Genomic DNA, 13,172 nt, shown 5'->3' on the forward strand with positions numbered 1-13,172 from the left:
CCATTGAAAAGTACCCCTTGCGGTTTATGTACTGGGTGCCCTGGTGCTCCAGTGCCAAGATAGGGATATGGGTTCCATCTATCGCCCCACCACAGTTAGGGAATCCCATTGCAGCAAAGCCATCCACTATGACCTGCACATTTCCCAGAGTCACAACCTTTTGTAGCAGCAGCTTAATGACTGCTTTGGCTACTTGCATCACAGCAGCCCCCACAGTAGATTTTCCCACTCCAAATTGATTCCCGACTGACCGGTAGCTGTCTGGCATTGCAAGCTTCCAGAGGGCTATCGCCACTCGCTTCTCAACTGTGAGGGCTGCTCTCATCTTGGTATTCTGGCATTTCAGGGCAGGGGAAAGCAAGTCACAAAGTTCCATGAAAGTGCCCTTACGCATGCGAAAGTTTCGCAGCCACTGGGAATCGTCCCAAACCTGCAAAACTATGCGGTCTCACCAGTCTGTGCTTGTTTCCCGGGCCCAAAATCGGCGTTCAATGGCTAGAACCTGCCCCATTACCAGCAGGATCTCCAAAGCATAGGGGCCCGCGGTTTGAGAGAATTCTGTGTCCATGTCCTCATCACTCTCATCGCCGTGCTGCCATAGCTGCCGCCTCCTCACCTGGTTTTGCAGGTCCTGGTTCAGCAGAGACTGCACGATAATGCGCGAGGTGTTTACAACGTCCATGATTGCTGTCTTGAGCTGAGCAGGGTCCATGCTCGCTGTGCTATGGCGTTTGCACAGTTCACCCAGGAAAAAAGGTGCAAAACGGTTGTCCGCTGCTTTCACGGAGGGAGGGGTGAGGCTCTACCCAGAACCACCCGCGACAATGTTTTTTGCCCCATCAGGCACTGGGATCTCAACCCAGAATTCCAAGGGGCGGGGGAGACTGCGGGAACTATGGGATAGCTATGGGATAGCTACCCACAGTGCAACGCTCCGGAAATCAACACCAGCCTCGGTACATGGACGCACACCGCCGAATTAATGTGCTTAGTGTGGCCACGTGCACTTAACTTTATACAATCTGTTTTAAAAAACCGGTTTCTGTAAAATCGGTATAATCTCGTAGTGTAGCCATACCCTCAGTTTAACTCTTTCAGATGCATGGAGCAATTATGAAGCAGTTAACACAGTCTCACACACTGCACCTAGTCTAACATCTTTAGGCTCTTTTAAACTTACTCATGCAAAGCACAGGAGAGTACAGATCATACAAGACAAACTACACATATGTCCCTTCCTCAGTCTCCTCTCCACTCCAGGGGATTCTTGGATGGAGTCTGAATCCCTTGGGATCACCTTGCTCAAGAAAGTGGGCAGGGACCCCACCCTAAGAGGTTGCTACATCCTGGTGAACTTGCTCTTTCCTGTCCATTGCTTTCTCTTCCTGTCTGGCTCCCTTTGCTTCTGTGTGGCTTGCTAATCATCCCCCCACTAGCTTCTTTTGTTCTTTCTTTTGGGTAACTTCTCACTGCTCCTTCTTTCTGCCTCTCTTCAGAGGAGAGAGCTAAACTGGTTTTCTAAGGAGGCAGCTCACCCATTTTGTGTTTGCATCTCAATTGTGTCATTGATTCCTAAACCCATTGTGTTTGTACCTGAATTGTGTCGTTGAGACCCCCATTGCATCCGTCTGGTGGGTACCTGCTACAGAACCAGTCAGCAGTGATTGACCCACATACATATAGGCACTCATGACACAATAATATTTAATAATACAACTTCACAACAGCAACCAGAATTCATAATTTTTACTGATATAGCCCCCAGTTTATAAAATCATAGAATATTGGGGTTGGAAGAGACCTCAGGAGGTCATCTAGTCCATCTCCCGGATCAAGGCAGGGCCAACACCAACTAAATCATCCCAGCCAGGGCTTTGTCAAGACGGGCCATAAAAACCTCTAAGGATGGGGATTCCACCACCTTCCTAGGTAACCCATTCCAGTGCTTCACCGCCCTCCTAGTGAAATAGTGTTTCCTAATATCCAACCTAGACCTCCCCCACTGCAACTTGAGACCATTGCTCCTCATTCTGTGAACTTCCACCACTGAGAACAGCCGAGCTCCATCCTCTTTGGAACCCCCCTTCAGGTAGTTGAAGCCTGCTATAATCCCCCCTCACTCTTCTCTTCTGTAGACTAAATAACCCCAGTTCCCTAAGCCTCTCCCATAAATCATGTGCTCCAGCCCCCTAATCATTTTTTGTTGCCCTTCGCTGGACTCTCTCCAATTTGTCCACATCCTTTTTGTAGTGGAGGGACCAAATCTGGACACAATACTCCAGATGTGGCCTCACCAGTGCCGAATGGAAGGGAATAATCACTTCCCTCAATCTGCTGGCAGTGCTCCTACTAATACAGTCCAATATGCCATTGGCCTTGACAACAAGGGCACACTGCTGACTCAGATCCAGCTTCTTGTCCACCGTAATCCAATTCTTGTCCTTTTCTGCAGAACTGCTGCTTAGACAGTCAGTCCCAGCCTGTAACAGTGCATGGGATTCTTCCTTCCTAAATACAGGACTCTCATCACAGATGCTTATGCAGGGCCAGCACATTTTTGGAACAAGGATACAGAAAAGGGTGAATTCAAAGGTAGGGGAAAACAAAAGGAATGAAAATCCTGGCCACACTCAAATTCATGGCAAACTTCCATTGATTTCAGTGGGGCCAGGATTTCTGCCAAGGACCCCATCTAGATACGTTTTGGAATGGACAGGGCTTAATGGAAAGGGGCATGAAAAATAATATTTAAGATCTGCCTTTCTAACTTAAAGAGCATATTCTGTAGTATTAATACTCTACATTAGCCCTCTAATTCTTGAAAACAGAATGTGTGACTACGCCAGTTGCTATGAAGGTCTATCTGCTGTCTTTACACCACACTCTTCTTTATCTCTAGTATAAAAAACTAGTATATTTGTAATTTTATGAGATTGGGGTGACAGGATTTCAGTTGTGACTTTGCCACTCACAAGAATTATGCAAGTTTTATGTCAAGACATAATTTAATTTCAAATAAAAGTATTTTCTGGATCCATGAATTGCAACCTTCTCCTGACATAGATTGTCATTCTACATCACATACTGCACATACACACTATGTGTGGTATTATTTTGTATGTATATAGACATACACCTACATATAAACATGTATCAATAATGTGGACGCAAGAATAGATTTTCGTGCCCCACTGGTTTGGTAGATTCTTTGAGTATTACAGTACTCCCGTAAGAAGGGAAATTTTGCCCATATCCAAATTTTTCTAGAGGGCGTATTTTTGATTTCGTAAACCACTCAGTACACCTTGTAGTGCAACAAAAGAAATATGCCAGTTGCTACTCTTGAATTATAATTCTCTGCACTTTTGGTTTGAACTCAGAACTTAAACACAACTGCAGAGGCAGTGTTGATCTTGGTGTCCTGGAAGGATGGTGAAGGCTAAAGAGGGTGGTTCACTCCTCACAGCTCTACTCTCTTGATGGCAAGAAAATGCAGACCTGCATTGCCATATTTTTATGCTATATCATATGGTCATTTTCAGCAAATTGGAAGGTTGTGTGGTTACAGTACAAAATGTCTGACAAATCCATAGCCACTCAAGACTTCACTGTTAACACTATACCAAACAACATGGACACTTTTAGGACTTCACAGTTCCAAGTGGAGATAGGACCAAAATCACACGGCCACTTTTGTTAAAGGTGAATCATCTTTAGTTGCAGAAATGCTAGGGTTTATGACACACTCTTGAGCAAATCTGATGATGGCAGGCAGTGTACTAGAATTGTCATTGCAGACAAGTGACATTTAATTAAAAAGCAGGAGCTGCTGCAGCAAGAGGAGTCTCAAAGGAGGTCATTGGAAGGCAATCAGGAAAGATTACCATAAACATGTTTTTAAAGGAATGCAGAGAATTTACAATATTTTTAATGTAGAGGTTTCTTTCAACATCTTCCAGGATATGCTGCTTTTTTGTGAGATTTAGTAAAAGCATTTTTCTTGGTCTTTTGGGTTAATTAAGCCTATGTTTCTGCCACTTATAGTTTCCACCAACATCAAGACAAGAATGTGGATAAACAGGTTTATTACATGAATCTTCTTTTGTCCCTCTTCCACCAAGTACAGGTTGTCAGTTCATTATGCCTTTGAACTTAAGGTTTTGCAAAGGAAACCAGATTGGATATTTCTTTTTTTTTTTTTTGGAGTCACTTTAAAAAGTATTTTAGAAAAGTAACCTATTGTCAAATATAATTTATGGGACATGGAGTGGCTTATTAGATGCACAGAAAAATGCAATGGTTTATTAAACCAACTGACTTTGTAGCTTGTGGTAAGAAAACATTTTCTCTTTGGGAAGAGATATGTTCTGCACTGAAATCCCAAACATCAAGGAATATGTAGACAATGCTTGTTTGGGAAAGCTTCCATATTATTTATTGCTTTCCTTTAGAATCCTTTCTCCTATCTTTTGCATCCAGCGCTGTGCTAGAATTTCAGGACACCTAATCCTTCATTTTTCCTAGAAGAAAGGTTGCAAGCATATTTCCCTCTCTTATACACACATACCTTATTGCATATTCATCTTTACTGACTGATGTTTCAGTTCTGTGGACAAGAGATCTCATTTCTAGGGGCTGTTAAAAGCCCTTTGAAAGAGATTCCAAATCTGGATTGTGGTTGGCCTGGGAAGAGGCATGCTGAGAGGAGGGCAAAACCAGGCTTCTCCTCCACCAGGAGCCAGCCACAATCCCAATTCCTTCCTTTCCTTAGCACAGAGGCTGACCACCTGCTAGCCTCGAGCACAAGCCACCTTAAAAGGATGTGTCTACACTGCACAGGAGAGCAAGCTTCCTAGCCTGGGTCCACAGCTCACACCAGGAGGTTTAAAATAGCTGGGTAGACATTGCAGCTCTCAAGCCTAGGGGAAGGGAGGGAGACTTGAGAGCCCAAGCTCCAGCCCAAGTCACAATGTCAAAGCAACATCTACACAGCTATTTTTAGCATGCTAGTGTGAACCCCATTAGCACAATTCTGTGAACCCGAGCTGGGAGGCATGCTCCCAAATGCATACCCAAAGGGACAGGAAGGGGTCAAGCGTGGCCTTAGACCAACCCTCTTCTGCATCTATCAGTAGAGCTGGTAAACCAAAATAGTAAGAATGTATCCCCTTACAAATATAGCCGCGGGCATATACTCCCTGAAGACCTGGGAGCTCTGGGAGGCATGTCGTTTGAGCTGATACAGTTAGAGATGTCAGAGAGATATTTGCAGATGCAAGTCTCAACCAGGAAGAGATCAGGGTGTAGAGGGAGATTTGTGAGTTGTCAGCATAGAGAGGGTAGTTGAAGCCATGAGATCAGTTAAGACCACCCAAGGATTTCAGGCAGAAGAAGTGGCAGCCAAAGACGGAGCTAAGGAGGACACCAGATCAGAAGAAAAGTAGGGATGAGGTCAAGGGAATAGGTTGAGAGGTCAGAACCAGAGAGTGGGAAGGATACCTCAAGCATCCCATACTGAGTTTATCTTTAAGAAGTCAGCCAGTTGCATCAGATAGTGTCAGTTTTCCTTAAAAAACACTGCCAACCCCTTGGACTGAGGAAGAGGTGGTCTGTGTCTGAGGAGAGAATCAAAGGTGGAGAAGAGATGGCAGAAATGTAAATCTGTATGTGAGCAGTGATTAGAAGACTTAAAGGCTTTTGGGGGCGGGGGAGGGAGACTAAGACATAAGAATGTATGTCTCAGTTTTCAATTGCTTCATCTTCATACCTGCCCAAGAATCTGAGGGGGGGGGCAAGGTAGAGGGGCCAGAAAACTTGGCATTCACTGGGACTTCTGGGTGTCTAGACAGTTGTGAACACGGTTTACATCACTCTAAAAAGCATTTAAAAGACATTTTAAATGAAAAGTTTCAAACACAAATCAACTTGCCTTTCATCATACAGTCACACTCTTGTTTTACAAATAAATATTTTTGTCTCTCTTTCCCACATTCCATCTCTTCCCTCTATTGCAAGAAGTTATAATTCTTTGCTTGTGAGATCATAACATGTATTCATGGAAATTAATTTAAAATTGCAAGCACAAGATTGTTACTTCTTTGAATGGAGAAGGATAACAGAGGAGAATTGTGATATAAACACAGATTTTCTATAATTAGTGATAACAACAAAGGAAATATTCACAATTACATCAAAGAAGTCTTGATTGACTATTGTTTTTATTTGCCTCTTGAAGGGAGGTTAGAATTCTGTTAAAAAAAACACCGCCACACTGATTTAAGGGGATGGGTATAAAAAAAGAGCTACTGAGAAAATCCAGTTCCAAACTGAACACAGAAAGCTATTAGGAAATCCAGAAGAGGTTATCTTATCAAACTGATCACCGGCCAGCTATAAGTATCTACTGTACATGCAGTACAGATATGTCATCAGTATGCAAACAGTTTTCCAGATAAACACTACACACAACACTGTCCTCTATAGGAAATCTTGGGTGTGTCTGTGCATATGGGAGACAGAGACTGGGGAGAAGACTTTCATCCAGGAACATAAACAGACTAATTTTGTGAAGCAAGGATAGCTAAAAAGAGTCAAGAATAATGTTATGCAATAAAAGCTGGATTATATTTTCCTTTCCAAACTGGGAATCCTACATAGCTTCTTTTAAACAAGCCAGTTGTTTGGATAGAACAAAATTTATATACATGTTTCATTCTCTTCTAAAGGGGACAGAGTTCAAATATACAGTACATGAAAGATGCATGCCTCAAAATAGTGCAGTGCACAGGAGAGAGAGAGAAAAAAACCCCTAATCTGTTACCTGTTCCAAGCAGTCTATGAACTTAAATATCTTACCCTAGGCAGCATCATTTTAGACATTAAAACAGTAAATGATTAACATTTCATAACTCTTTTGCCCTCCTCTGCAAAAAATAGGTCAAAGAATAAATGGAAACAAACTGTCTTTTGCTCCTTTTTCTGCATTTGAGAGAGAAAAATGAGGGAGATAAATCTGCATAATACTGAACCGAATCTCTTTAATTCCAGTCAGCTTTTATCATTCAATCACCGAGTCTGTATGTGGAAAAATTCATGCTAATTCCCCCTAGCAACAGCCTCGGCCTATCAGGACACTCCATGCACCATGAAGCTGCCAGCCGGCAAGAATAACTCTAAGTAGGTCAGGCCTGTATTTCTAAAAATGCCACGGTCTAGTAACCCCACTGTCCCGTCTGTCTGCCCTGCTCCATAATAACCTCAATTGCCTGGTGACACAATGACATACTACCCTGCTAGAGCGCAATCAAATCATGCTGCATTATTCTGCTGCAAGCATCGCTGCTGGATGAAGGACCCTTCGAGGGGCAGCATTAATCAGGGAGCCATTCATGTCCACTAGCACTTCACTCTGGAGATGGGTCCTGCATTAATGACCAGCTGTTTGAACTAACACAAACAAAATAATGTCTTCCACCCTGTTGGGCGCACAGAATACACTATTCCGATCAGGCAGGTTATGCTCATTGACTAAGTCTAAGATGTAAATTAAACAGGCTCAGACAATGCCAGCTTTTGTAACCTTCTATTAATTAAATTAAGTATATTTAAATTATATTACATGCATTTCAAAGAGGTATTGGCTTAATGTACAGTCATCTCCTCCTACAAATTTGTGTTCGCAGTAAAAAAAAAAAAAGAAAAAAAAATCTGTGTTTGCAAAATACAATCTATCTATCTATCTTGGTGTATTAAGGAGCTAAATAAACATAGCTGAACTGAAACTGACTTCTGCTGGGAATATGGAAACAAACCAGGCTTGTAGCAATTGTGCAGCATGAACACAAACAGAAATGCAAACTGAATGTTGTAAGGTGTATGGATAAAAGCCATGTAAATATTTTACAGCAACAATGTGGAAAAAGGCCAATCAGAGCAGATTAAGTACCCCCCACAATCTCACTGTTTAAATGTTGCTGAATTGCCAACATAGACCTAAAATAATTGCAGAGTACAGAAGGATCCTAGCATGGATTGATCTTGTCCCTTTAAAAGCAAGCATTCCTGGTACTCTGCAGTATTGATGGTTTTCTGCTTGGCTCCAAGATGTTGCACTGAGCCTCACAAAATCTTTTTTCTTTTTTTGCACCCAAACAGAGGAGTCAATGTAAACCACATCAGACCACAATAAGTCTTCTCTGGGGTGGTATTTTAGTATCAAATCTGTAATGCCAAAACAGAATTTCAGCATGCTTTGTGTTTTATTACTCCCTTTCTTTTAAGCACCTCCGTGTGTCTCTTGGTGTTTTCCTTTGTAGCATGCGTCAGTGTCTCACAGTTGCTTGTACTAGATGGAGCCCTTAAAGACATTTTCAGGGATAGTTCATCTGCATTTTTAAAAGGATTCACACTTTTACTTAGTGAACGTGCCCTCTGGCAAGTTCCTAATTCACCCTTCAATTATACAGAATTCAGTAAGTCATATATGTAATCCATCCATATTTGATTTATGAACACAGCAGATTCATTAATCCATTTGCTCTTGTTTGAACCAGGCTTGATAACTAGGTTATGACTATCTTCCTTACTTTGTGGCACACATCACAGTTATTCTTGGAGAGATACAGTCACTGACGTAACCATGAGCAGCTAATTACAAGCTGCTGACATTTTGCTTGTCTCTGCAGCTTTGAAGCTCTGAGTTAAAGTCTCTCTTCCTCCTCCCAGTTTTGTTTTAAAGTGGCTGGGTTGGAAACACAGCACTTGAGAAAGGTACAGGAGAGGTGCAACTCCTCAGCTGAGCTCAATGTATTTTCTAAAACTATTTTTCCTTTAAACAGATAACTACAGTTTGGAAGTAATAAGACTCCTCCGCCCACAACACAGGAATGTTATCCAACAGCTGGCTAAATATAATCCAACATACAGGGCTGCCTTTGTAGACCTGGTAACAAATTGTGGAAGGCCCAGGCAGGCATCTTGCAGGATAGCTCACCATGACTATTGGGAAATCCCCTCATACAAATTTTAAGATGACTTTATGGGTTTTGGATTCGTGTTTAAAAAAACCCCAAAACACTCACAGTAGGTGGTTGCTAAAAATCCTACCAAGTCTCCACTACTTGAGTGCGGCATTTGTTTCCCTTAACTTCATTTTGCACATTATATGGATATGGCCAACCTGAGCTGTCTACTAGTTTTCACCATACTAAGTATGTCTGTATGATGACAAGTCCATCTGTTCTAAAACACAATCTTCCAAAGGCACGTCCAGAAATGAAAAATATCAGTGTCCATTTCAGAATGATGCACTGCCAGTTGTGGAGCATTGCCTCTTTTAACCGGACCAAGAATCTTTTTTTAATTATAGGCTGATTTTGAAATAAAAAAAAGTAGTAGTAAATATAATGCTGAATCTATCTCAGTCGAGCATTTAGCCATCTGAAGACTGTGGTAGCCAGCTGGTCTAGCAGTCATCTGGGATACATTTATTTTGATTAGATTGATCGCATTTCTATTTACAATATAGAATTTTTCACCATACTGAATACAGCTGTGTTTATAAAGATTTTAAGATGAAGAAAACAAAACCCACACAGTTCCTCTCGGCACAGTGCAGAAGATTCAGTGCTTCAAGGTGTTAAATCAAAAGGAGCTGCTTTCACATTTCTTAAAAGAATTCTGCATACGTCTGTTTTCACAAAGCACCTTCTGATTCAGGAAATGGGTGTAGAGTTGTAGCTGAAAATATATGCTGTAATCAAGTCTGATCTAGCAAAGTGACAAACTTCCTGTATAAATTGGTCAGAAATGCCTTTTTTCATGTCTACACATGGACACACAAGAGATACACATACATATATAAATATATACTGCATGACGGCCGTTTTCCCTGGGGATGTCAGTGCAGTCACCTAGCCCATCAGTTCCCTCCCTGACAGCGTCGGGAGTGTTCAGACTACAATTTACAGTCCCTCCGTCCATACATTGTTTGGTAAATTATGCAACCATCTCTAGAATAAGAACGCACAGAATCAGACAAACAGAATACAGTGTTTCTTCTTCCTTTTCATTTGCTCTCTCGCTCTCTTCCTCCCATAGCTTTGCCTTTACAGGCGGACATATCAGATACCTTATTCATCCATCTCCAGCACAATGCTGAGGTGAAACACTACTGCACCACTGTGGCTTTTCCCATGTAATCCTTTCGAGCAGCAGAGGCTGGCTTCTTGCTGCTGATGCCCTTGTCGTGTGCTGGATTATTTTGCGTAATATTTCTTTAAACTTTCTCCCACCTCACTTTGGATTAACGTCCCCACCTTTCCAAAAAAAAAACAACAACCCCACCCCACATCACAACCCTTCGCTTCCAGAAAAAAAAAATGTGGCCAGAGTTCCATCGCTGCTCTTCCTTAGCAGCGTGCAGACGAGTGATTCCCGACTCAGACATGCCAGGGTGAAGCACAGGCAGCGAAACTGCAGCAGCCCCAGCAGCAGCAACAGAAACAGCAGAAGCCGCCCAGGTAAATGGGGGAAAAAAGCAGGATATGCTGAGAGCGGTGCCGCGTCGTAGCTGTGAGGGAAGACGACGTTGCTTCTTCCAAACAGCGCAGCTCGAAGCCTGCAGGAACAGAGGAACGGGAAGACCCAAAATGAAAAATAAAAGCCAAAGAGTTAAGAATTAATAATAATAATTATATATATAATAATAAATTGATTCAACTTTATTTCTATTGTTCTGGGCTTTTGCGGGGGCTTTTTCCCCCCTCCCCCAAAGTCTCTTGTGTTGCTGAATGTTACTGTCCAGGAGTGCCGAGTCACAAAGGCTCACTCTCCAAAGCGCAGGGAGCCCAGCATCACATGAGAAACCACATGACACACCCGAATTGGATGCTGGTGTGGTCAACTATTTCAATGAACAACAAAAAATATGCTGAACAAGGCATGCCCCTCTCTAGCGGCTAGAATTTCCTTTTTTAACAATCACACACAAAAAATTAGATATCTATCTCTATATAAACTACTGATACTTCAAGTGCTAAGAGGATGCTGTTCCACAGACACTAGCTGGATGGCAGCAATATTACTTCTAGGCTGCATTACACAAAGCTGATTCCACTTAAGTGAATTCCTGAAAAGCATACTCCATGTCTTTACAGCCTGAACAGGCTCAGAAAACCAATTCCATTATCATTCCCTGCAATCTGTATCCAAACCTGCATTCTGAATAATTTATTTTAGACTAATAAGATGTTTGCCAAGACTGCTCCTTTCCCCAGTTAGCACCACAGGCTAGATTTACTAAGGTGGGGAAGCCTGTCCCAGTGCAACATGGAAACAGAGATTGAATTCATCATTGTCATAATTGGTGATTTTACTAAACAACCTGTCCCACAAATAGTCAGGAAAAACAAGCAAAAGGTGTCTCCTGCTTTACTGAATGTGACACAGCTCTTGTTTGCAGTGGGGCATATTGTGTTTGTAAACAGTTGCATTATTTTTTTCTAACATTGCTGTGATGAGAGTTTCCGATCGAAGCTGAGGATTAGATTACTCAGCATTGACAAAACAGGCGATCTCTCTGGCCAGCTAGTTCCTCCAGAGGTGCTCTGCCACAGTGTTTAACTTACTAGCATGTCAGCAGGCCTTGCAATGCCCAACTAAGGCCCTGGAACCTCACAGTGCTGTTTGCTGTCAGGTCTCCAAGAGGTTAACATTCTTCCTTGCTTTACCATCATGCCTATAGGAGCATAATACTGAGGGAGTGGTTAGCTAGGGTCGGGGGGAAGCTGATCTGGATGATTGATGGAATCACTGCTGGCATAAGGTTATCATCCAACAAACACAGTTAACAGTTTGAAGCTTGTTTTACTCTAAGGTTTGTGAAAATGACAGAGCAGGTGGCACACGATGCCATACTCCCTGGCTCTTTATACTGAAACTGTAAACGATGTCAGGAAAATGTAAAAGGATAGTGCCATGAGCACACACAGCTGTTTTCCACGAGATCTCACTGCAAGCTGTGAAGTTTATATCACAGCACTCAAGCACAGAATTCCCCAAAAGAAAGATATGTATAGCATTCGGGCAGGAAGGGGGAGTAAAAGCATGAAAGAGTGCTCTTTTGTGTGCTTTCAACCTTCCCAACTGCTCATGCAATGGCACATTACAAGAATTTGCACAAGGCAGTTAGTATCCATTTTCATTGGTTCCTGACAGAAAGGTTTTTTTCAAAGGGCTGCACCTATGAGGAGCCAAGGTCCACATACAACATTCTCTAAATGTAAAGTAAGTCTGTGCAGAGAACTCTGGGGACTAGTGTCTTACACACAGACATCATAAGAACATTATATAACTATCAAAAGACATTTTTATACAGGGCACGACCAGTTACACTTAGATCACTTTTTCATCGCTGTGTTGACATCAGCACACAAACTCAGGCCTGTGGCATAATTAAAATTAGCCACTTGTATTCCAGTTGCAGTGTTGGTTTAATCTGGATGATGAAGACTTCAAAACAAGCTTTCCACAAGATAAGTGGGAAGCATTATTGACTAGTAGTGGCAGTGGATGGTGTGCACCAGGAAGAGAGATATTCAAAGTCCCTACAAAATTTTGGCAAACAAGACTAAAGTAGCTGTCTTGGGTGGACAGAAGTCTCATCCTCATTATCCTAGCAAAAGTACCCCTGGAGCTCATTTAACAGTCAGACATAAAGGTTAGCAGTTCCTTTTGCGCTCATCTTCCTTTATTATTCGTTTCTAATACATAATCCTTGTCTCTGTGAGTTGATGACCTTTTCCTGTTTTATCCACTAGGTCATTTCTCTGTTCTGGCCATGCATAATTACAGTGTATTTTATATATATTATATATATTTATATTTATATATTACACACTCACATGGAGGAGGTGCAGTGACTTCAATGACTGGTAATGGAACGTGGAACTTTTCTCCTGTTGGTCACCTAACTGAATCCAACTCAGGTCAGTTGTGTCTGAAAGTTGTCCCCATCTAATGGCTATGTAAAATGGTCCTGAGATTTCACTTCAGATCCTAGCCCACAACACAAAACTGGCCATCTGAGTGGAAACATCAAGGACTGAATGTGCACAGAGCCTGAATTACTCACTCACACTAAAGCTAGTCACTGCAAGCCAGAGTTGAGACAC

At 42.1% G+C, this 13,172-nt stretch overlaps 1 long non-coding RNA gene across 4 annotated transcripts in view; it reads right to left on the reverse strand.

The window, feature by feature from the left end:
• Positions 1-6,240: 6,240 nt before the first annotated feature.
• The window catches only part of LOC123365390, a 340,326-nt gene continuing 333,394 nt past the window's right edge, over positions 6,241-13,172 (reverse strand). For all 4 annotated transcript variants that reach the window (XR_006577558.1, XR_006577556.1, XR_006577557.1 and 1 more), the window contains one exon: positions 6,241-10,618. This is a non-coding gene — a long non-coding RNA (uncharacterized LOC123365390). The remainder of the gene's footprint in view (positions 10,619-13,172) is intronic.

This window comes from Mauremys mutica, chromosome 2 (assembly GCF_020497125.1).
Source record: "Mauremys mutica isolate MM-2020 ecotype Southern chromosome 2, ASM2049712v1, whole genome shotgun sequence".
Lineage (NCBI taxonomy): Eukaryota > Metazoa > Chordata > Testudines > Geoemydidae > Mauremys > Mauremys mutica.